The sequence below is a fragment of the Lepisma saccharinum genome, chromosome 8, assembly GCF_977018435.1.
Source record: "Lepisma saccharinum chromosome 8, izLepSacc3.1, whole genome shotgun sequence".
Lineage (NCBI taxonomy): Eukaryota > Metazoa > Arthropoda > Insecta > Zygentoma > Lepismatidae > Lepisma > Lepisma saccharinum.
In genome coordinates this window covers 23252702-23269660 of record NC_139236.1, presented here as the reverse complement: position 1 = coordinate 23269660, position 16959 = coordinate 23252702, and the positions used below count along the sequence as shown (strand labels likewise).

Genomic DNA, 16959 nt, shown 5'->3' with positions numbered 1-16959 from the left:
AATTTTTAGTCATATCCAATAAAATTCTCGACTTTGGTTTATTTTTCATTGAATTTTGACACTGTTGTGAACTTGCATTCTTTCCAATAAAATACTATTACCAAGGACACTTGCAGGATTTTTCTCAGGGGGCCAGAATCATAGAAATTTATTATTATTATTATTATTGCTATTATTTTTTTCGATGTTACTACTACTACTTTACAAATCATAAAATTCAAATTGAATTGAAAATACTTTGGCGTTGTATACAAGTTCAGACTCGAATCTACTATTTAGATAGAAACTGGATTCGCCTTGCTTCCTTTCAATAATCATCAATCACTTTCTTGATGAGCAGTTTTTGTCAATTTGTACTTTTTCACAATGCACAGATATCAGAGTCAGAGACCACTTAATCTACTGTCCCTCATGGTACGTACTTCTGATCCATGTTTGTAAGTTCGAAAAAAGATAGTCTCATTATTTTAGGGAGCTACTTGGGGGCAAAAAGACCATATCCACCCCTGACAAACGTCCCTGATGCCTGTGAAGTGGAGTGATTATTTCAAGATCTGGATGTCTCATTTTTATTTCGTATGACTGTACATCTTCGGAGCACAACAATTCGGAAGTAATAATTGGGCATTGTTGACATATAAAGCACTATCTTAGTAACTGCGTTCACATACTTATCAATTACTGATTGCGTGAGTACCTGTAAGACCTTAGAACTTGTTAAAATAAAATTCTCACTGTGCGAATTAAGCATTCTGCTTTTTTGGTGTGGGGGAATGCCCACTCTTTGGCATATTTGTATTTTCATTTGGAAACTGTTTCTTTTTGGGGTACTTGAATTTGAATTTATGTTTCAAGTCCACTTTATGTGCAATGTACCTCCATTTTTTGGTTACTTAAATTTGCATAATATATTACCAGTCAGTAACTTAAACAATTCCTTGCAGTTCAAAGGACTTTCTCACATTGGTTCTGACCTAGGTCATGAAATCCTATGATAATATTTACACGTAATTTAGAAGCAGTACCCACTTTAAGCTGTAGGTTCAGTCCCGATTAACCTATCTGTTCACAAACTGGGCATTAAACAACAATCCAATGAACTAGTAACATCGAATTGCCAAGTTCAAATTTTGCGTTCATCTAACTGATCTACGTGCTTCCTGCGAGGACTTTAATACATGTAAAATATCACCACTATGCCATGAAAACCTAAGTGGAAAACAGTCTGATGTTGTCTCAGTCAGTAGGTCAGTTTTAGAATAGCATCCTTCTTTAATCCACAAGGCTGCATACTTTTTGGTAGGGAAATCTTTGATGGCTGGACCGATAATGGACACGAATGATTTTTCAATTGTGATTGTTTCATAGTTAAGAAATGGTTTCAGTCTCACTCATTGAGGGACATAAAAGCATCCTTGGCAGTGATAAAAATAATTTTCTTTTATAGGAGGAAATCCTCTGTACCCCCCTCGTTATTCACACACTGATTATTCCACTCGAGTTATATGCTTGACCTAAAAGTGCACTTTTGTAGTCGAGTGTATATAGTTGTCGAATGCGTGTGTTGCCCTTATGCGCTAGGTACTTTTAGGTGCAAGTATGCAGATAAGGTGTCCTCGAGCCTTGCGACCCAAGAAATGCTAGAGTCGAGTAGATAAGGTTGTTCTATGTGCTAGTTGTGCTTGTACGTAGGGTACATAGTTGGTTCTCTGCGCAAGGCTGTAAGGTACATGCGGCCTTGCATCCCTCTCCAACTGTAAACATAAGAGGCCCCCACAGATGGTAGAGACGTTGACGACATTGTGGGGGCTTTCCACCAACATCTACCTGTACCAGTTTCTAGTTCTCTTATTTGCAGATGATCCAGTGAAAATGAAGCCAGTCTCTCATCAAAGTAACAAATAAAATGGAAGAAGTTCTACACAGCGGTTGTAAGGGAAGAAATGAACGACAGAGGAGGTGAAGAAACGTATTTAGATTATATAAAAAATATAGAGATATGAAAGATATAACAAGGAGAGAGAGAGAGAGAGAGAGAGAGAGAGAGAGAGAGAGAGAGAGAGAGAGAGAGAGAGAGAGTGTGTGTGTGATGGGAATTAGTTAACTGAATGAGAAAAAGAAACAGAAATAATACACTTTGTAGTTCCATATCGTTTCCCCAAAAAGAAGCAGCACGCAGGAAGAGGAAGAATCATACATAATAATAGAGGGGCAGAAATATATAACAAGAGGAATTGAGAGATAGACGATAGGTAACTTGGGGAGAAAATATTGTTCCCCTCGTCTTCTCCATCATCCTCTTTCTCCCCAGCCTGTTTCCTATCGATCTTTTCTTTCTTTCGATATCGCAATCTACACACACACACACACGCGCGCGCGCGCGGGCGCGTGCACACGTCAGTGATGTATGCCGAGATTAAGACCTACAACTTTTTCCTCGCAATCTGAGGAGCAAGGCTGCATATAGCGACAGAGAGGGGGGCAAATCCAGTGGGCAGAGCGAAGCAGTACACGCTGCTGAGTAAGCTGGTAGTCTTGCCATTGCTTCCCCCACTCCATGCAATCCCGTTTCTTCTCACTTGTTCATTGGTGGAGTTGCCTGCAGCGGCATATACTCTGGGTCATATAGGTAATCGGAGATGACCCGGCTACAATTTTTAAAAAAGTTGTTTCTTTATTTCTTCGCAATATTCTTCCGAACCAATCTTTGATTCACATATTTCTTTGCTTCCATTGCGCGAATGTTTTCAACCATTTGCCGCGGAATGTCCATGAGGCTTTCAGCCACTTTCTCCAGCTGGTGACGTCAGGGTGATTCCACTGGCTCCCTTTAAATCCCTTGACGGGAGGGAGGGGAAGGAAACACTGCTTCTCAGGCGTGGTGATTCCGTGGCAAGGGTAACTTCCTTCTGGAAACAGTCCATCAGTCGGACTCTCCATTCCAGAGCCTTTGCCGTTTCCTCGGCTGGCACCCTCTTCTGCCATTCTTCCCCGATGGTCCTTGTATCGTAGGTGGTGTGTTGTTTACGACAGCGAAATTTCTCAGGAATCAGAGAATACAGGGTTCGAATACCGGCTTGGGCATGGGTGTTCTTTGTAAATGTCCCTTCATCAATTTCATATCACTTGTTGTGATTAGCCAAAAGTGGCAGAAAAGTGACATCAAATAACAATTTAATCAATCGATTAATGAAGTAATTAAGCTATTTATATGCTTACTTTTTCCATTTCTGTATTTTAAAATGCGTGATTACTTTCTCTTTGTAGACTTCAAAACCAGTGAGAGTACTTACTTCTTTCACAGAAATGAATAATTTTTAAAAGGGAAAGCTATCAGAAATAAATTATATATATATACGTACACATATATTAGTTAATTTAAGTTGTTTTTCTCCCTCTTTAGATGAATGTAAAATATATAAACAAAAAACGCAATGATTCCAACTTATAGAAGCTCGTGCATCGCAGGGAATATAATGCTGGGAAAGGGAATTTTTTAGCATCCATAGGGAATTTAATTCTGAGGAACCACAATAGAAGATTGGCGCAGGGAATTGAATGCGTGTTGTAGGTGGCTTTGTGCTGTTGTTCCTATTAGCGATTCGAAAATGTAATATTTCTTTAGCTGTTAGTGGTTTAGTATTCATCAGTGGCGATGCTACATAAAGGGCAACTAGGGCACTGCCCCACAACAATTTTAACATAAAAAGTTCATCTGAAGAGACGATCGGTATATACGCGTAAATATTTTTTTTGTTTTTTCCCTCAACCCCTACGTTGCTGCAACCAGACTTACAGGGCATGCACCCTGTGTGAGGTTAATATATTTCTCCGTCCTGTTGGAGAGAGTTCAATTTCGGCTCTGCCCTGGAGACGTGACGTCACTGACTGATCCAAACATTTACAGCATAGGCAAGGGACGGTCCCCTCACAATGGAAAAGCGCAAAATTCGTAGCCGTCTCTGGGCAGTAAACGAGGTGCCCTGCCATTCATGTTTGCCTCGTTCAGTGTTTCCAACGCTTGCTAGGCAGTTCATTCGTTCTTCCAACCTGCAGCAATAAGATAGAAAAAAATCCCTCGAATGCTTTTCTTCGCGCTTGTTCCGGCGACCTGAAAAGTTGACAACACTTTTTATTGCAGAAACTAGTCCCTCGTATTTTCAAAAAGATCCTCCTTTCCTCTTTTCTTCCCATTGTAATACGGATTTGGATTTGAGTTAGTGTGTGAGTTTGCGTTGCGTTCCGTCTGTGCGTATTGGTCGCTTATGAAATAATTAGTTTTTCGCGATTTTATAGTTACTGTACGTGTTTATTTATTTGTGTAATTGTGTCTGTGTTCCAGCAACTTGACATGCAGAATATCTTCGTAAGTATAAACGAACTTTTTGGGGGTACATGGCCAATGTAAAGTGTTGTAACTGAACTTAGCGCTGCATCATCTTCCTACTTAGTCATTGATATTAGTGGATACTTGGTGAATATGACATTGAATCATGTAGAAACTTTAATATCTACGCCTTTCAATTCATTGACAATGGAAGAGAAACTGCAGTGTAACATTTTCCTAATCATTCCAGTATCTACCCAAAGTTTAGTTACTGCAAGCGACGTTAGTATTCGAGGTTTTTTTTTTATTATTCATGTATTTTTGTTCCATATGTTGCTGATTTTTCGTATTCCTACGTAGTGAGTATTTAATGCTCTTTGGAGAGATATCTTGATCAGAATGTTAATTTTATTCCAAATTGTTCGAACAATTTACTTACTCCATATCAAGGAACTCCCCTCAAAAACCTTAAAGAGGAATATAGAGGCTAACTGCCCCCCTCCCCACCCAAAAGAAAAATGTGCCCTGCCTGACTGAAAAGGCACGCGCCGCCCCTGGTATTCATGCTAGTGCTGTGTTTACTGAAGTTAAAGGCAATGGATATAATACAATATTTGCGTGTCAAAATATTTGGAACAGGATCTTTTCCGGAGAAATTGCAAATAGTTAATGCAGGTAGGCCAGTAGCATCTCTTGTACCACAGGTCTTGAACTTAAACTTACGTGTATAAAAACAAAAATCGGGAATGCACGAGTAACTGGGTACTGGGGTAACATGAATTTTACACTTCAATTAATATTGAGGGTTTTTATTTCACTACCGCATTCCTTTCATATTCTTTGTTTCAGGTTTTTTTCTTATAGGTTTATTATATTTTCTTGTTTTATTATTTGAAATTCTAAACGTAGATTAACTGCAATCACAACAATTATTCGACAGTGGTCGCAACAATAAGGTACATTTTTTCACACATATATTCACAAATCCTGTATGGATGTTGAGGTAAATTTGCAGGGAGATTTCAGGAGTGGGTGGATGAATCAAGTATCGGAGATTACCCACTAGTTAAAACCAGCATACGCCACTGGTTGCTTGGCGTCACAACTTGCGCAGAGACTTGTTTTCCTTCGCTTCCCCGAGCGGAACATCATTTGCGCTGTATCATCATTAGAGCTAAAAACTTTCGGCTACGAAGGAAACATGTTTAGCAGAGTTGTAGTCGACGGTATATGCTATATGACCTTTACGTAACCTTACACATTAGGCTATACCTTCTGCTACAATGCATTTCACTTTTACTTTCGTATTACACGTATCATCACTCGTATATTTATTTATGTAATTTGGCCTTTAGTGCAGTGAGCTTATTAGGACCAAATACTTCATGTTTCCCCTGATCTGTTTAATGATTTGGTTTATTTTACTTCGCATTTCTGGTTACTTTTGGCTAATCACGAAAATGAGAATGAGTGATGATGTGATGAAATTGATGAAGAGAAACTCGCAAAGTACACACATGCCTAGGTCAGAATTCGAAGCCAGGACCCCTGGTGTGGCTGTGGCCTCCACTTAACCACAGAGGCCAGCTCCCCTGAATGTATAGGAAGGCTCTCCTGATATGTTGAGAAGTGGGCAGGAGGGTTGGTATGAATACACGATGCCATCGTATGTCCGCATCTGCATCAAAGGTGAACAGCTTCCAAGTTTTGGGAATGAAGGGGAGTTTTATTGTTTCGGCCGGGGAGTGGAATGTACGCTATAGGCACTATGATTGAATATTGTCCATCTTTTCTTGGGTGATATAAATATCTGTATCATCAAACATAGTATGGAGTGTGTAGTAAGAGTTGATTTTAGTAGCAGCCAATTAACACTTCTAGCGATATTTTAAAAGATATAGAAAAAAATGTACCATTTGTGTGATATTTCTAAACTTTATGTAACTTAATGACCCCCCCCCCCCAACACACACACATAAATTTAACGCTATTAAACTTTTGAAAAACGGACTTGATTTACAAAGCTGCCCCTGATAACCTGTGAGCCCCCCTGGAGATCAATTCTGGCTATAAGCTTATATGTATAATAAAATTAAAAATCACAACTTTTTTACTTACCAATATTTTTTGTACAAACTTTGTACAAAAATGTAACAACTCAGATTTTTTTTTTTTTTTTACAAATCAAGAAAACTAGCACACTTCCACATGTGAACCGTTAGTGGTACGGCAAATGTCAAACCGGTTGTCAGCCTCAAGCCACACGTTTTGAAGCATGTGCAGGGTAATGTTGCTTACTGCAACCACAATTCTTTCACGCAAGTCTTGCAAATCTCTAACTGGTGTACAGTAAACGTTGTTCTTAACATACCCCCACAAAAAAAATCACACACAGTGAGGTCTGGTGACCGTGGGGGCCATTCAATAAAATTCTAATTTCTTCCTGTCCATTTTCCATTGAAATGCTTGTCCAAGAAGTCTCTAACGAGATTTGAGAAAAGACATGGTGCTCCATCTTGTTCCAGGATGGAAGTTGGGGTACGACGAAAAGCTGTAACATGTAAAGTTAATTCTTGGAATTCACTGTTCCCTCAGCGAAGAAGAAGGGACCGATGATTTTGGTCTTCATCACACGTTCAATTTTGGAGAACCTTGTTCTCTCACACGAACCTCGTGAGGATTTTCGGAACCCCATATCCTACAATTGTGTCAGTTAACATGACCGCTACCATGGAAGGTGGCCTCATCTGAAAAGCAAACACTGTCCAAGAATAAATCGTCCTGATCAATTTTCCTAAGCATTTCGTTAGCAAATTTGAACCCTGACAGGCTTGTCACCTGGTTTTATGCGTTGATGAAGTTGAATTTTGTATGTATGAAGGTGCAGTCTCTTGTGGAGTACCCTGTGTATCGTAGATTTAGGAATTTGCAGTTGCCTGATAGCTTGGCGTATGGATTTCCTCGGACTCTGGCTAAATGAGGCACGAACACGCTCCACATTCTCATCAGACACTTTTCTTTTTGAATGCTTACCTCTTAACGGCAACAAAGAACAGGTTTCACGTAACTGTTTTTCCCATTTCTTTATTGAAATGTACGATGGAACTTCTTCTTTAGCACCCAAACCAAAATGTGCAGGAAATTGTCTCTGCACAAGTGTCACAAACTTCACTTCAAACAACGGTAAAACACAAAACACCTTTTCTTGTGGCGACCACATGATGAATGGCTACTGAGAAACTGAGAATATCAGTTTTCCAGACATTCTGGCCACTGCGCATGCACAACTACCACTGAATGTGTTGCTAAAAAACATTCTGAGTCATTCTTTACAATGAAACAACAATCACATCATTCTGACAGTTTGTTTGGAAGTTATGAATTTTTCTTTTATAATACGTATAAGCGGGACACGCTGTATATAGTTATTTTAAATATGGTGAATTTATTTAATCAATTCATTCCCACACTTTTGAAGTCTAGCCTCTGCTGTTGCTTTCATGTTTAACCAAGGCATTTTAAATCAAAACATCTTGGCTTTGGTCATACATGCAGTGGCACCCTCACGTTAGAAAATCTGTTCCAGAGTAAGTTCTTCATCTCAATACTAAAGTAATCGCGAATTGCTGTTACATGCAACTCGTGGTGGCATCTTAAGGGTAAATTTCCAGTAAGTGCAGAATTCGATCATTCAGTTACAGTGCCACAACGTATGATGACCACCCTAGTGTAGATATCTCTCCTTTTGAACACTTTTTCGACTCGGGAATTTTCGCTCGTTTTCAAATAATCATGTATTTCATGTGATTCCATTACTATGAGCGAAAACTCAAAATCTAATTTTCCATCTCCACAGGAAGTGCCACCAGACAGGACGTCACCCCATGAAGCATGGTTCCGGCCCCACTTAGGTACGTTGTGGAAAAACGCTTTCCATAATTTATAGCTTTCTTGTAGACTCCTTAAGGCATGTAACATTCGACTGGATGATATTCAACTTGTCATCACGTAGTGGACTCAGGGAAGTAATTGGGCAAACAGATTATCGCGTGAAAAGGAAAGCGTATGGGAAGCCTTCTCACAGCAGGAACATTTGGAGTATTTTATAAGTTTATTAGTGGTTTCTGTAGGTGTTCGGAAAAGTTAAACAGTATGCATTCTTCATATGATCATGATAATTGGACCTTGAATCAATATGCACTCTTCAAAACACCATATTTGTCCACCCCCATAAAAAAAAATCAATGGCCTGAATTCGTAAATTTGGCAGCATAACACTTAAGAGCCAACTTTGCAACAGTTCTTCTTTCTAAATTAAAATGCTATTGTTCTTTTTTAAATTCTTTCACACACATTCCATGAAGTTAGAAACCCTAAACCAGTAATACAATACATAATTAAACAAAAAAAATCGTAAGTAGAAATGTTAATTTTGAAACTTTTACAGGATTCTATGTTCTGAAATTGAAAATAGGAAATTTATGTTTATTTTGAAACACTGAAGTAGTCCTCCTCCACCTGGAGAGAATTGCCGTCACATTTGAATGCAAATAGGCACATTTCTCATGATTTTAGGCGATATTTCAGTAAAGATAGCTTGCATAATACCGGATGATCCTGCAAAGTGTGTCTTTTCCTTGATCCATCTTGAAAGATGGTTTGGAATTCTGCCCAGAGGTTGTTTCAACTGAGATCAACATGTTTTACAGAGTTTATAATTAGGAATCTTCTGGAGCAGTTGGTGAGATGACCACACTTTTATACTTTTTTCATCAAGAACGAAATATCATAGGTTGAAATCCCACCCTCTCCTGATTCCTTTTCCTTGTTATGTACCGAGTACGAAGAGTTGTAATAATGTAATATAAGATTTCATGAAATCACTGTAAATATTTGTGCGATGCATACTTCAAGCAATGCTTCTGCTCATCTTCTTAATTTTCCCATGATTGGCAGGATTTTAAGCAAGTCCTTTCTTTTCATTCAGCTGTTAACACACATTAAGGGTTCAGATTCCAGTTTAAACTGTTGGTCCAGTCCCGATTAGTCTATCTGTGCATAGAGTAAATTTAAAACAACAATATACGAATAGGATGTTCTTTGCTCTCTTCATGGTGGACCTATAATATACATCGGATTTTCCATGATACAACCATAAATGTTATGCTATATTCAGCGTTTGAAACTACCCACCTCAGAATTTACATCACATGTTTCTTTTCATTCCACGTTGCATCTTGCTTAATATGATTAAAATGTCTTTCAGAAATGATGGACGTAAATTTCATAAATACCAATGGAAATTTCCCATAAGTGTAGATAAGCATTCTCGTTCATGGCCGTTTACCTTCCAGAAAGTTTCTGCAAAGAAGGTGGTTAGAACCCATGACCTATTCCGCAAGTGTACACAATCCCCTACAGCACATCAATACTGTTCACGTTATTTTAAGTACTCCATTTGAGGGATGATGACACACATTTCTGTAGAGGTGTATTGTAGTGTGTAGTGGAAAATCGTAGGAGTGAGTTGTTTGTTTGAACTTTTAGGATAGCTGGGGAATGCTCGTATGATTAAACATGACCACTGAATATGTTGGTGGTAAGGTATGTAAATTGTTCCTTGCTGAGGGATTGTATCATCTCATATCTCCACTTTATAATATAGAAAAATCAGTTTCATGTTTCAAAAATGATTTGAAGAACAATGTCCTCTGCCACCATGAAAATAGTTTTCTCATAGGTTGTAGTTCGTTAACATATACTTGTAAGATTTTCGATTGTTTTAACTTAACACCTATTTTGTGTTTCACTAGTTGACTATTACTTTCCTCTCTCTCTCTCTCTTTCTTCAGTTTATGAAAAAGGTTAAAGTTCCTTCGCAATCGAGGTCTGTTCAACTAACCACTGCGCGACAGCCCTATGAGAGCCTTGGCTTACCTACCGACTGCTGGTCTCCCTCCCACATTATTCCTCCGTCACCTGTTATACCGTGAAGATCTTAGACCAGTATTGGGGTGACGGGTGGTCAGCCCGACGAACCCCCAGCCGTTGTAGGTCTTCTCGACCGGGTTACCGCTCACTCATTCGGAGCTCCCCAATTTCCTCACGATGGTGGGTTGCCACCGGCCCTATACGTAGGCCGAATAAATTCCGACCAGAGCCGGATTCGAACCTACGCCGTCCCGCAGCGAACGATCTCAAGACGAGTGAATGCCTTAACCCGCTCGGCTAGGGAGGAGGACGGTCTGCTCAACTGCCTCCATGATTACTTGTCCAAAACACGGTACAGGTATTTACACACCATTTACAAAATGTGACAAAACACCAATAGAAATGTTCATCATTCTCTCCTTTCAGAGTATCTTGATTTTTGGTGAATACGTTTCCACTTAAAACTTGGCATGAGGAAATTATAGACATGACAACATATGTGCATTGGTTTCTTCAAATTAGTAGCTAATTTTAGCGTGAGCTACTTGGAGATGATGTAGCCTGCTTGTTCCTAACAAGGGTGGTCATAGGTTCGACTCCCCATGGAGGCAGAAATTCTATTCAGGAGTATAACGTTGGGCTTAAAGTTTATTCACTGTCCTTGGGAATTAACAATGATCTGTATTTCAAGAGGTGAAAGGAAAGAGTAAGAGCTCCGGCATTCCGGAAGTCATTTCGAAGGTAGGAGAAGGCGATCATGTGCCACGTGGAATGAGCAGAATCAAGTTTCGTTAAGCTAAGTCTGAGTATAGTTGTTTTGAAATATTGCAAAATTATTGGAAAGTTTGTTAGATCTAATTCTTTTTGTTGAAAAAAGATAATTATTTTGGATACAAAGCAGTGGACCAACTCAAAGTTTGCTACTTTCAGCTTGCAGTGAAGTGTAATGTTGCTAAGTTTATGAATTCTGGACTTCGAATTATTTTGGGGCAGTAAATAAGAAGTTGCAAAGAGTACAGTCTAAGAATTTTGACACTTTTCTCTTTCACTCTTTCACTCCTTCTGCACATGGTTAGAAGTTTAACTTCATTAACAAGAGTGAAAAACAGTTTATAGGAATACACAGAACTTTTGGATTTTGATAAAACAATAATACCTATTTTATCACAGTCCAATCACATAAGTAAAATTGTATCCTCTGCATATGCGCTGTATAAGAAGCAAGCTGCTGGAGTACTAAGAGTGGCATGTGTTCAAAAATGCAAAGATGATAGATCAATTGTTAACGTGTATTTGTTTTATTTATTTCCAGGGGGCTCTGTCAGTACATGCGGAGGGCTCGATTATGCCCTCAGCCATTCCAGAGAAACAAATACACCCTCCGAAGAAAACTTCACCAGAAATAGATGATCATCAACACGCGGAGGGCTCGACTATGTACTCTGGCTTCAAAGGCAGTAGTGGGAGGGATGCACTTCCAACAATAACTAGGTGAGTAACAGAATAAACTCTTCTGATAGCTTAGCTTCTTCTCATACTTCCTTCTATTTCCATATGAGATATGCTTTATATTCCTATTATTATGAGTGAGAACTCAAAAACTGATTTTCCATCTCCACAGGAAGTGCCCACAGACAGGAGATCACCCCACGAAGCATGGTTCTGGCCCGCCTAAGTAAGTTGTTGAGAAATGTTTTCCATAATTTATTGATTAAATTGTTGTTTTAAGTCCACCTTATGCACAGAAAGGCTAATCGGGACTGGACCTACAGTTTAAAATGGAATTCGACCAGCCATGTGCCTTCACCGTGTATCGAATCCAGGACCCCTTCATTACAAGGTGACGACGTTACCACTACGCCATCACTTGTAGAGCTCTTAAGGCATGTAACAATCGACTGAATGATATTCAACTTGTCATCACGGAGTGAACTCTGGGAAGAAATTGGGCAAACAGATTAGTATGTGTTAAGGAAAACATATGAGAAGCCATCTTAGAGCCAAAAAAAAATGCAATATTTTAAATGTTTTTAGCGGTTTCTTTAGGTATTTGGAAAAGGTAAAAAAATATATATTTTTCATATGCACAATGCTTACCCTGAATGTTTTCAATGCAGGATCTGATCTGTTTGCCCGAAACATGGTGCAATGAATTGTGAGGAGGAGTTATTTGCTGAATATTATCCATTGTAAGACGCTAATTTGAGGTTAGGAAATCTTTCATTTCACAATGCAACATCCATCCATGTGACAATGTGTTTATGAAATGTAAAATGGAAGGAGGATGGAGAAAGATTAGGATTCGAACACAGGACTAGCTATTAACTTAAATCCACAATATGTACAAAAATGCATGCCATGATTGATGAATTATTTACATATGTTTCTTTTATTTCTTTCCAGGGGGCCCTGTCAGTGAATCACGTCATTCAGAAGAGCTGCTATATGGCTACACTGACCAGTTGACAGAGAATTCACATGTTCAAGAGAAAATGGAATAAGCACAAGAATGAAGATTGTTACCTGCATGCCCTTACAATGTTGTAAAGCTGAAGCAAAAATTTATAATAAAACTTTTCCGTGAACATAATAGGCCTGTTCATACTTTACGTTACACCAAAAAATATTCCAATACTTTAAAGGACTGGAGGATTCCTATATTTATATTTTTGTAGTTGTGTTTTTTTAATCCAGTGGCTGCACAGATATGATAATCAGAACTGGACCTACATCTTGAAGTAAGATCCGATCCAGTATCTGCCTTCACTGGTATTCAAACCTGGAACCCCTTGATATTATTATTCTTCAGATGTTTGATAATACATGTCAATGACTGACATAGCCACTTGTCTGAATCCGAACACAAGGTACTACACCCATTAATTAACATTCGAAAACACATTACATCAGTATCCTTAAGGACGCTTTGAATTTCTCTTTAACTCCACTTTATGCACAGAAAGGCTAACCAGGACTAGACCTACAGTTTAAAGTGGGATCCGAACCACTCTGGGGTTCGAATCGAACCGGGAACTCCTTGGTGTTTCAGTTTTCATATGTTTGATAATGTTTAAAAATCGTCAATAACTCTAACATGGCTACTTGTCTGAATCCGAACACAAGGGTATTACATGCATCAATTAACAGTAGAAAATGCATTAAAGCAGTACCCCAAAGGAAGATTTTAAGTGTTTGAAATGATGAATGTGTATCAAAATTAATAAGTGCTTCTAGTGTTTTTACTAGCATGCACCAGTAAAAGTTCTACAGATATGTCAAGTTATTGTGGCAATGCATATAATTACTCGTACACTTCATATACGATTTTTGTATAGTTTTTAATGCCCTGTCTTTCTGGTGATGTATTAGTGTTTCTGCATAACCTAATAGTGTTTTAGTCTTTGGGGTGAGCAGTTCCAGCTTCGATCCTTGGGTGGTAGGTTCAGAATTTAGGTGTTGACTAAGTATCATGAGAACAATTGGGACACTACTTGAAAACAATAGGAGAGGTCTAAAAATTTAGTCATTGTGGAGGTAAGTTTAAGCTTAGTTTAGATGTTTTATTGTTGTTGGCAAACTTTGTTTATTCTCACCTCTAGTTAACTTTTAATTACTATGATAAAGCATTTGAAAAGTACAAAGAATTATACACAACAGAAAAAAATACTCAATGATGTGTTGAAATATAGGAATACCAATGTTTGATTGATTTGGTGTTTTAAGTCCACTTTATGCACAGTAAGGCTAATTGGGACTAGACCTACAGTTTAAAGTGGGATCCGAACCACTACATGCCTCCACCAGGTATCGAACCTGGGACCCCTTCATTACAAGGCAACGATACAACCACTGTACCATCAGGGAGGCCTGGTATACCAATGTGATTGCAGGAAATGCAGAAGTCATAGGATTGCATTGTAGTACAGATTCCATTGAATTATTGTATGCATGTTAAAAAATTTCATGGATTGATTGATTTAGTTTATTATACCTCGCCTTTCTGCCATTTTTGGCTAAGGATGAAGATAATGATGAGTGATGATATGATAATTACAAGGAATGCCTGTGTACAGGTTGAGATTCGATCACGGGACCCCTGGTATTGTAGCGCACAATGCTAACCACTCTCCCATGAAGGCTCTACCTTTCTTTCATACTGATTTGTTTTCATCCAACAACAGTCGTAAGAAATCAACAATCAGCTTATATATCTGGTTCTGTTCAGGTTATTTTACATTTTTTTCCAAATTTGCAATTAGTCATGATAACTTGTCAAATAACAAGCTTGAAACCTAGGTCATGTTTAATATTCCACCTTTCAAGAAAATCAACTCACTTGTACGCAGAATAAAAAAATATCTACAAATCCAATAATTAGGAACACAGCAGAAAATATTACCATTAAACTCACATTTAGTAACGTTTCTCCAAGTCCACAACCACGAGCATTCTTAAAACATATTGCTGCTAAGGGACCACCATCTGAAAACATGAATGACAAAAGCAAGAAAATCTCCTGCACGAAGAGAGCCTAATGGAAATAGTATTTCCAAGTATTCTCTCTCCTGAATTGCACAAGGAAAGTTAAAACATCAGGGATTCCTGCATCTTCTCTTGTGAATCTGTAGATCAATCCTTCCTTTCTCACTGTATGGACAGCCATGGACATATTTAGGTTGCAATGACCTTATTACCACAACAGGGTCATTATAACCTGTGGTGCAACAGTCCATTGACGGCCCAGGCCTGCCTACCTTCTGCTGGTCTCACTCACTCACCCAAGGTGGGAGATCATCCAATCAGTGACGTGGTCAGCACGTTTAACCATCAGTCGTCATTGTAGGTTTGCATGACTGCACTACGCTACTCATTCATAGCTCCCTGATTTCCTCATGATGGTGGGTGGCCACCAGTCCCATACACAGGCCGAAATCTCAAGAGAAAAGTTATTATGCTTCTCCCCAGGAGACACCAACCCTCGTGCGTCCCATAGCCGGAGTCCAAAACATGATGCCTTAAACCACACGGCCACGGTGCAGGGCACAATGGGGTCATTGCAACAAAGTAAACAATATCTCACTTAGTTTAGGTTTTCATGTTAAGTGTGTGATCTTTTTTTTTATGCAGAATCTCCTTTAAAGTTTTTAAAGCTGTAACTAATGACAACACAAGTAAATGGCACAAAATTTAACTAAGCCAACAATATTCTGAGCTAACATGAACAGATTTTAAGTCATAATGTTGTGGTCAATTTATGTTTCTTCCTTTAAAGAACAGAAGTGCAAAATGATTCTATGTTCCGTTTATGTATACTATACATACGAAGCAAGAATGTCACTGATTTTTTAGTTCTCCCATTTATAAGACAAGAGAGTAGTACTTTGTACAGTATTTGAAGCATCAGAAAAAAAAAATATTGTGCTTGTGTGTGTTACCAGTAAATAAGTTTCTAATGTATTGTCCATGTTGCCTTCATGATTTTTTTGTTTAATATTTATAATTTATAATTTTGTTGTATATCTCAACAGTGGTTTGTGTTTATGGTACCAATACACTCTGCACAGTTGCCTTTAGTTTGTCATGCATTACCTCTCGCATAATGTACATTCTATCTGTTGTGTTGAAATATATAGCAAAGGTAAGCAAAAGGGCAAAAATATTTTTTAAGCATTTATCAACTTACGATTTTGAGAAATATTGAATAAGATATGGACTCACGTAATTTAGTTGTTTTATTTTGTATTAATTTCATTTTAGTGCATAGGATTTTGATTTTATGAATTACTGTATTTGCTGGCGTATAAGATGTGCTTTTTTCTTTGAAAATAGGTCTAAAAACAGGAGACATATGCCGATACTCACTTTTTGTGTATTCTTTCCTAGTTAGATTAGGTAAGTTATTTGTTGAAAGTAGACATATATGTTACTTTATATTTGAAATGCTGTAAATTAATTATAAATTGAATGATAAACCTTTCCTCAAAAATGTGTACAAAAATGGGGGTGCAAGCAAATACGCAGGCAAATACGATATGTAACAAGACATATTTATCTTGCATATACGTATTGCTTGCATTGTAGAATTATTATTTCTCTTGTATTAATCAAACTAAGAATAACTGTCTGATGAAGAGAGATTGCGTGCTTGCAGGTAACATTACATTTAAGAACTATTGTGTATTGTAATTTCATTGTTGCCTTTGATTCATAGCACATTGCACATAAAACGAGTACTGTGCAACGTAGTGGTGCCATATTCACAAGGCATAATACTGCGATGTTCATTAAACCTAGATTAAATTTGTATAATTTTAAGTGATGGTACATAATGAAAAAAAATAAAGTAAGATACCATACTATGAATTGAGAAATGCATATTCTTAAGACAGTATTAAAGTGGCTAATTCACACACAGGAACTGTCAAAACGTTTTGTGCTGTAACCTTGTTATTGGCCATATGTGAAATACAACCTTTGTAATAACTTCTAAATGCCAGGGGTCCTGGGTTTGAATCCCAACTTCGGTATGCGTGTTCTTCGTGAGAGTCCCTTCATCAATTTCATTATATCATCACTCATCCTCATAGTCAGAATAGCCAAAAGAGACATAAAATAATCTAATTCAATTTTAATATTTTTTTTTTAACTGCAAGTGGTCCTGATATTGATTTCTGTTGAAAGCCCAAAATTTTAGTTTCAAT

General features: G+C 38.1%; 1 long non-coding RNA gene across 1 annotated transcript; it reads left to right on the top strand.

The window, feature by feature from the left end:
* The first annotated feature begins 649 nt into the window (after positions 1-649).
* LOC145991392 (uncharacterized) lies at positions 650-8240 on the top strand. The gene is made up of 3 exons (XR_014442051.1): positions 650-689; positions 1859-1959; positions 8184-8240. It is a non-coding gene; the product is annotated as an uncharacterized LOC145991392 (long non-coding RNA).
* Positions 8241-16959: the final 8719 nt, after the last annotated feature.